The 6000-nt window shown below is 43.0% G+C and overlaps 1 long non-coding RNA gene across 1 annotated transcript in view; it reads left to right on the forward strand.

The window, feature by feature from the left end:
• Nucleotides 1-5439, forward strand: part of LOC307181341 — a 598475-nt gene extending 593036 nt beyond the window's left edge. Inside the window, exons 2-3 of the long non-coding RNA XR_013826463.1 lie at nucleotides 2234-2311; nucleotides 5387-5439. This is a non-coding gene — a long non-coding RNA (uncharacterized lncRNA). The remainder of the gene's footprint in view (nucleotides 1-2233; nucleotides 2312-5386) is intronic.
• The last annotated feature ends 561 nt before the right edge of the window (nucleotides 5440-6000 follow it).

A 6000-nucleotide genomic window follows, 5' to 3' on the forward strand; every position in this document is an offset into this window, starting at 1 on the left:
CTACAAATGACCCAATTTCATTCCTTTTCATGGCTTAGTAATATTCCATTTTATATATGTACCACAGCTTTATGCATTCGTCTGTCTGTGGGCATTTAGGTTGCTTCCATTACCTCGATATTGTAAATAGTGATGCAATGAACATTGCGGTGAATGACTCTTTTTGATTTATGGTTTTGTCTGGGTATATGTCCAGTACTGGGATTGCTGTATCATATGGTAATTCTATTGTTAGTTTCTTAAGAAATTCCATATTGTTCTCCATAATGACTGTATCAATTTATATTCCCAACAATAGTGGAAGAGGGTTCGTTTTCTCCACACCCTTTCCAGCATTTTTTGTTTGTAGATTTTCAATGATGCCTATTCTACCAGGTGTGAGGTGATACCTCATTGTTGAATCCATTTCGTTGAGCAAGGGGTAGCTCTTGTCTATTACATATTTGGCTTATGGAACGGTATCTGTGCTAATTTCAAACTCTGCTTTTATGCAGCACCCCAACTCACCTTCCCCCTTAAGCAGGCATAAGTTGGTTTTCTAAACTTGAGACCCTGTTCTGTTTTGTAATTCAGTTCATGTGTAGCCAAGTTCACATTCCGTGTATTAGTGATACCTTATGATGTTTCTTTTTCTGTGTGACTTATTTCACTTAGAATCATCGTGCCTCAATCCACTCATTATGCTGGTACGGGCCTGGTGACATAGATTTCATTGCTGAGTGGTATTCTGTTGTACAGAAGTACCGCAACTTCTTTATCCATTATTTGCTCTCTGGGATATTTAACTTGTGCCGTAGAAGAGATTCCTGTAAAAAGAGCCGTCCCAAATTTTGGGGTTGCTGTGTCTTTTTGATATTAATTTCCCTAAGCTATAGGACCATAAGTGGAAGTGCCCTAGGCTCTGTTGCTTTGTTTTTTAGATGTTTCAGGAAACACCATACACTTCTCCCGAGTGTCTGTTGGCAATTTACATCCCGCCCATCAGCATAACAAGGCTCCCAGTTCTCCATGGCCTGTCCTGCCTTTCTGGATTTTACACTTTTTTCAGATGGCCCTTTTGACCGGGGGGAAGTGAGACTTCATTGTAGTGCAGATTTCCTTTGCAAGCTTGCTTGGTTGGCCAAAAAGGGCGTATGCGTTTTTTCCTGAATATATTCAGGAAAAAACGCATACGCCCTTTTTGGCCAAGTGCATCATTGTGGACGTTCTGCCTCTTTTCCTATGCTTTCAATGCAATTCCAGTCTACCTCGTGAAATCGGTTTCCTGTAATTCTGCCCCGCTTTCAAGTCCTCTTGGCAGCCTTACTTCAGTCTATTTTTGGACGATAGCTGTCATTTATAACTCTGCAGGTTTGTGAATTACAGTGCCCCTGAGCTCCTTTCTTCAACTCGCTTTCTTTTGAGCTGGCCGCAACACCGCAGGATGGCTTCAGGCCCTAATCTGGTTCCGGCACGGCACACTGAGCCTTTGGATATTTCCACTTCTTGGTGGGAAATGAGAGTTAAATTTGCCCGTCCAGACACCTCCAGCTAGCCTCTCATTGGTTCTCGCTATTCCTGTTCATCTTCCGCAGAAATTGCAAACTGGGCCAAACAGGAGGTTAAAGGCGCTGACTCTCCAAGTGGGGAGAGTGTTAGTAAAGCATCTGGAATGTTGCACCCGAGTACCAGGGGAGGAAAACTGAGACATATTTGAACACGTCTCCCGTTCACATGGTTGATCATACTTGGGTTCCACATGCATGTTTTAGCTGAAGGAAGAATACCTTAAACCTGGAGAGTTGAGACCCGTGTAATGGGTACCATGCAATATGACTTCAAAGGGTCTTCATTTGCTCACCGAACCTCTCCAATCCTATCACTGCTGCGTTTATGCCCCTGTACACATGCTTGATTCTCTTTTGGAGACATAGCAATCCATAGGTTTTACGATACTTACTAGTCAGGTACATTCTTACGCGTTTAATATGCGGTGTTGAGTCCATTTCGTTCAGCAAGGAGTAGCTCTTGTCTATTCCATATTTGACGTAAGGAACTTTATCTGTGCTCATTTCAATCTCTGGTTTTATGCAGCACCCCAACTCACCTTTACCCTTAAGCAAGCATAAGTTGGTTTTCTAAATTTGAGACCCTGTTCTGTTCTGTAATTCAGTTCCTGTGTAGCCAAGTTTACATTCCGTGTATTACTGATATCTTATGATGTTTCTTTTTCTGTGTGACTTATTTCATTTAGAATCATCATACCTGAACCCACTCATTGTGCTGCTAAGGGCCTGATGACATAGATTTCATTGCTGAGTGATATTGCTTTGTAAGTAAATACCACAACTTCTTTATCCATTTTTCACTTTCTGCGATGTTGAACTTGTACTGTGAACGAGGTTCTTATAAACAGAGGCGTCCCAAACTTTGGGGTGGCTGTGTATTTTTGATTTTAATTTCCCTAAGCTATAGGACCATAAGTGGAAGTGCCCTAGGCTCTGTTGCTTTGTTTTTTAGATGTTTCAGGAAACACCATACACTTCTCCCGAGTGTCTGTTGGCAATTTACATCCCACCCATCAGCATAACAAGGCTCCCAGTTCTCCATGGCCTGTCCTGCCTTTCTGGATTTTACACTTTTTTCAGATGGCCCTTTTGACCGGGGGGAAGTGAGACTTCATTGTAGTGCAGATTTCCTTTGCAAGCTTGCTTGGTTGGCCAAAAAGGGCGTATGCGTTTTTTCCTGAATATATTCAGGAAAAAACGCATACGCCCTTTTTGGCCAAGTGCATCATTGTGGACGTTCTGCCTCTTTTCCTATGCTTTCAATGCAATTCCAGTCTACCTCCTGAAATCGGTTTCCTGTAATTCTGCCCCGCTTTCAAGTCCTCTTGGCAGCCTTACTTCAGTCTATTATTGGACGATAGCTGTCATTTATAACTCTGCAGGTTTGTGAATTACAGTGCCCCTGAGCTCCTTTCTTCAACTCGCTTTCTTTTGAGCTGGCCGCAACACCGCAGGATGGCTTCAGGCCCTAATCTGGTTCCGGCATGGCACACTGAGCCTTTGGATATTTCCACTTCCTGGTGGGAAATGAGAGTTAAATTTGCCCGTCCAGACACCTCCAGCTAGCCTCTCATTGGTTCTCGCTATTCCTGTTCATCTTCCGCAGAAATTGCAAACTGGGCCAAACAGGAGGTTAAAGGCGCTGACTCTCCAAGTGGGGAGAGTGTTAGTTATGCATCTGGAATGTTGCACCCGAGTACCAGGGGAGGAAAACTGAGACATATTTGAACACGTCTGCCGTTCACATGGTTGATCATACTTGAGATCCACATGCATGTTTTAGCTGAAGGAAGAATACCTTAAACCTGGAGAGTTGAGACCCGTGTAATGGGTACCATGCAATATGACTTCAAAGGGTCTTCATTTGCTCACCGAACCTCTCCAATCCTATCACTGCTGCGTTTATGCCCCTGTACACATGCTTGATTCTCTTTTGGAGACATAGCAATCCATAGGTTTTACGATACTTACTAGTCAGGTACATTCTTACGCGTTTAATATGCGGTGTTGAGTCCATTTTGTTGAGCAAGGAGTAGCTCTTGTCTATTCCATATTTGACTTAAGTAACTTTATCTGTGCTCATTTCAATCTCTGGTTTTATGCAGCACCCCAACTCACCTTTCCCCTTAAGCAAGCATAAGTTGGTTTTCTAAATTTGAGACCCTGTTCTGTTCTGTAATTCAGTTCCTGTGTAGCCAAGTTTACATTCCGTGTATTACTGATATCTTATGATGTTTCTTTTTCTGTGTGACTTATTTCAGTTAGAATCATCATACCTGAACCCACTCATTGTGCTGCTAAGGGCCTGATGACATAGATTTCATTGCTGAGTGATATTGCTTTGTAAGTAAATACCACAACTTCTTTATCCATTTTTCACTTTCTGCGATGTTGAACTTGTACTGTGAACGAGGTTCTTATAAACAGAGGCGTCCCAAACTTTGGGGTGGCTGTGTCTTTTTGATTTTAATTTCCCTAAGCTATAGGACCATAAGTGGCAGTGCCCTAGGCTCTGTTGCTTTGTTTTTTAGATGTTTCAGGAAACACCATACACTTCTCCAGAGTGGCTGTTGGCAATTTACATCCCGCCCATCAGCATAACAAGGCTCCCAGTTCTCCATGGCCTGTCCTGCCTTTCTGGATTTTACACATTTTTCAGATGGCCCTTTTGACCCGGGGGAAGTGAGACTTCATTGTAGTGCAGATTTCCTTTGCAAGCTTGCTTGTTTGGCCAAAAAGGGCGTATGCGTTTTTTCCTGAATATATTCAGGAAAAAACGCATACGCCCTTTTTGGCCAAGTGCATCATTGTGGACGTTCTGCCTCTTTTCCTATGCTTTCAATGCAATTTCAGTCTACCTCCTGAAATCGTTTTCCTGCAATTCTGCCCCGCTTTCAAGTCCTCTTGGCAGCCTTACTTCAGTCTATTTTTGGGCGATAGCTGTCATTTATAACTCTGCAGGTTTGTGAATTACAGTGCCCCTGAGCTCCTTTCTTCAACTCGCTTTCTTGTGAGCTGGCCGCAACACCGCAGGATGGCTTCAGGCCCTAATCTTGTTCCGGCACGGTACGCTGAGCGTTTGGTTAATTCCTCTTCCTGGTGGGAAATGAGAGTTAAATTTGCCCGTCCAGACACCTCCAGCTAGCCTCTCATTGGTTCTCGCTATTCCTGTTCATCTTTCGCAGAAATTGCAAACTGGGCCAAACAGGAGGTTAAAGGGACTGACTCTCCAAGACGGGAGTGTGTTAGTAAAGCGTCTGGAATGTTGCACCCGAGTACCGGGGGGGAAAACTGAGACATATTTGAACACGTCTCCCGTTCACATGGTTGATCATACTCTGGGTTCCACATGCATGTTTTAGCTGAAGGAAGAATACCTTAAACCTGGAGAGTTAAGACCCGTGGAAAGGGTACCATGCAATATGACTTCAAAGGGTCTTCATTTGCACATGAACCTCTCCAATCCTATCACTGCTGTGTTTATGCCCCTGTACACATGCTTGATTATCTTTCGGAGACATAGCAATACATAGGTTTTAAGATACTTACTAGTCAGGTATATTCTTAGGCGTTTAATATGGGGTGTTGAGTCCATTTCGTTGAGCAAGGAGTAGCTCTTGTCTATTCCATATTTGGCTTAAGGAACTTTATCTGTGCTCATTTCAATCTCTGGTTTTATGCAGCACCCCAACTCACCTTTCCCCTTAAGCAAGCATAAGTTGGTTTTCTAAATTTGAGACCCTGTTCTGTTCTGTAATTCAGTTCCTGTGTAGCCAAGGTTACATTCCGTGTATTACTGATATCTTATGATGTTTCTTTTTCTGTGTGACTTATTTCAGTTAGAATCATCATAACTGAATCCACTCATTGTGATGCTAAGGGCCTGATGACACAGATTTCATTGCTGAGTGATATTGCTTTGTAAGTAAATACCACAACTTCTTTATCCATTTTTCACTTTCTGCGATGTTGAACTTGTACTGTAAACGAGGTTCTTGTAAACAGAGCCGTTCCAAACTTTGGGGTGGCTGTGTCTTTTTGATTTTAATTTCCCTAAGCTATAGGACCATAAGTGGAAGTGCCCTAGGTTCTGTTGCTTTGTTTTTTAGATGTTTCAGGAAACACCATACACTTCTCCCGAGTGTCTGTTGGCAATTTTCATCCCGCCGATCAGCATAACAAGTCTCCCAGTTCTCCATGGCCTGTCCTGCCTTTCTGGATTTTACACTTTTTTCAGATGGCCCTTTTGACCGGGGGGAAGTGAGACTTCATTGTAGTGCAGATTTCCTTTGCAAGCTTGCTTGGTTGGCCAAAAAGGGCGTATGCGTTTTTTCCTGAATATATTCAGGAAAAAACGCATACGCCCTTTTTGGCCAAGTGCATCATTGTGGACGTTCTGCCTCTTTTCCTATGCTTTCAATGCAATTCCAGTCTACCTCCTGAAATCGGTTTC

This window comes from Stenella coeruleoalba, assembly GCF_951394435.1.
Source record: "Stenella coeruleoalba genome assembly, contig: scaffold_40, whole genome shotgun sequence".
Lineage (NCBI taxonomy): Eukaryota > Metazoa > Chordata > Mammalia > Artiodactyla > Delphinidae > Stenella > Stenella coeruleoalba.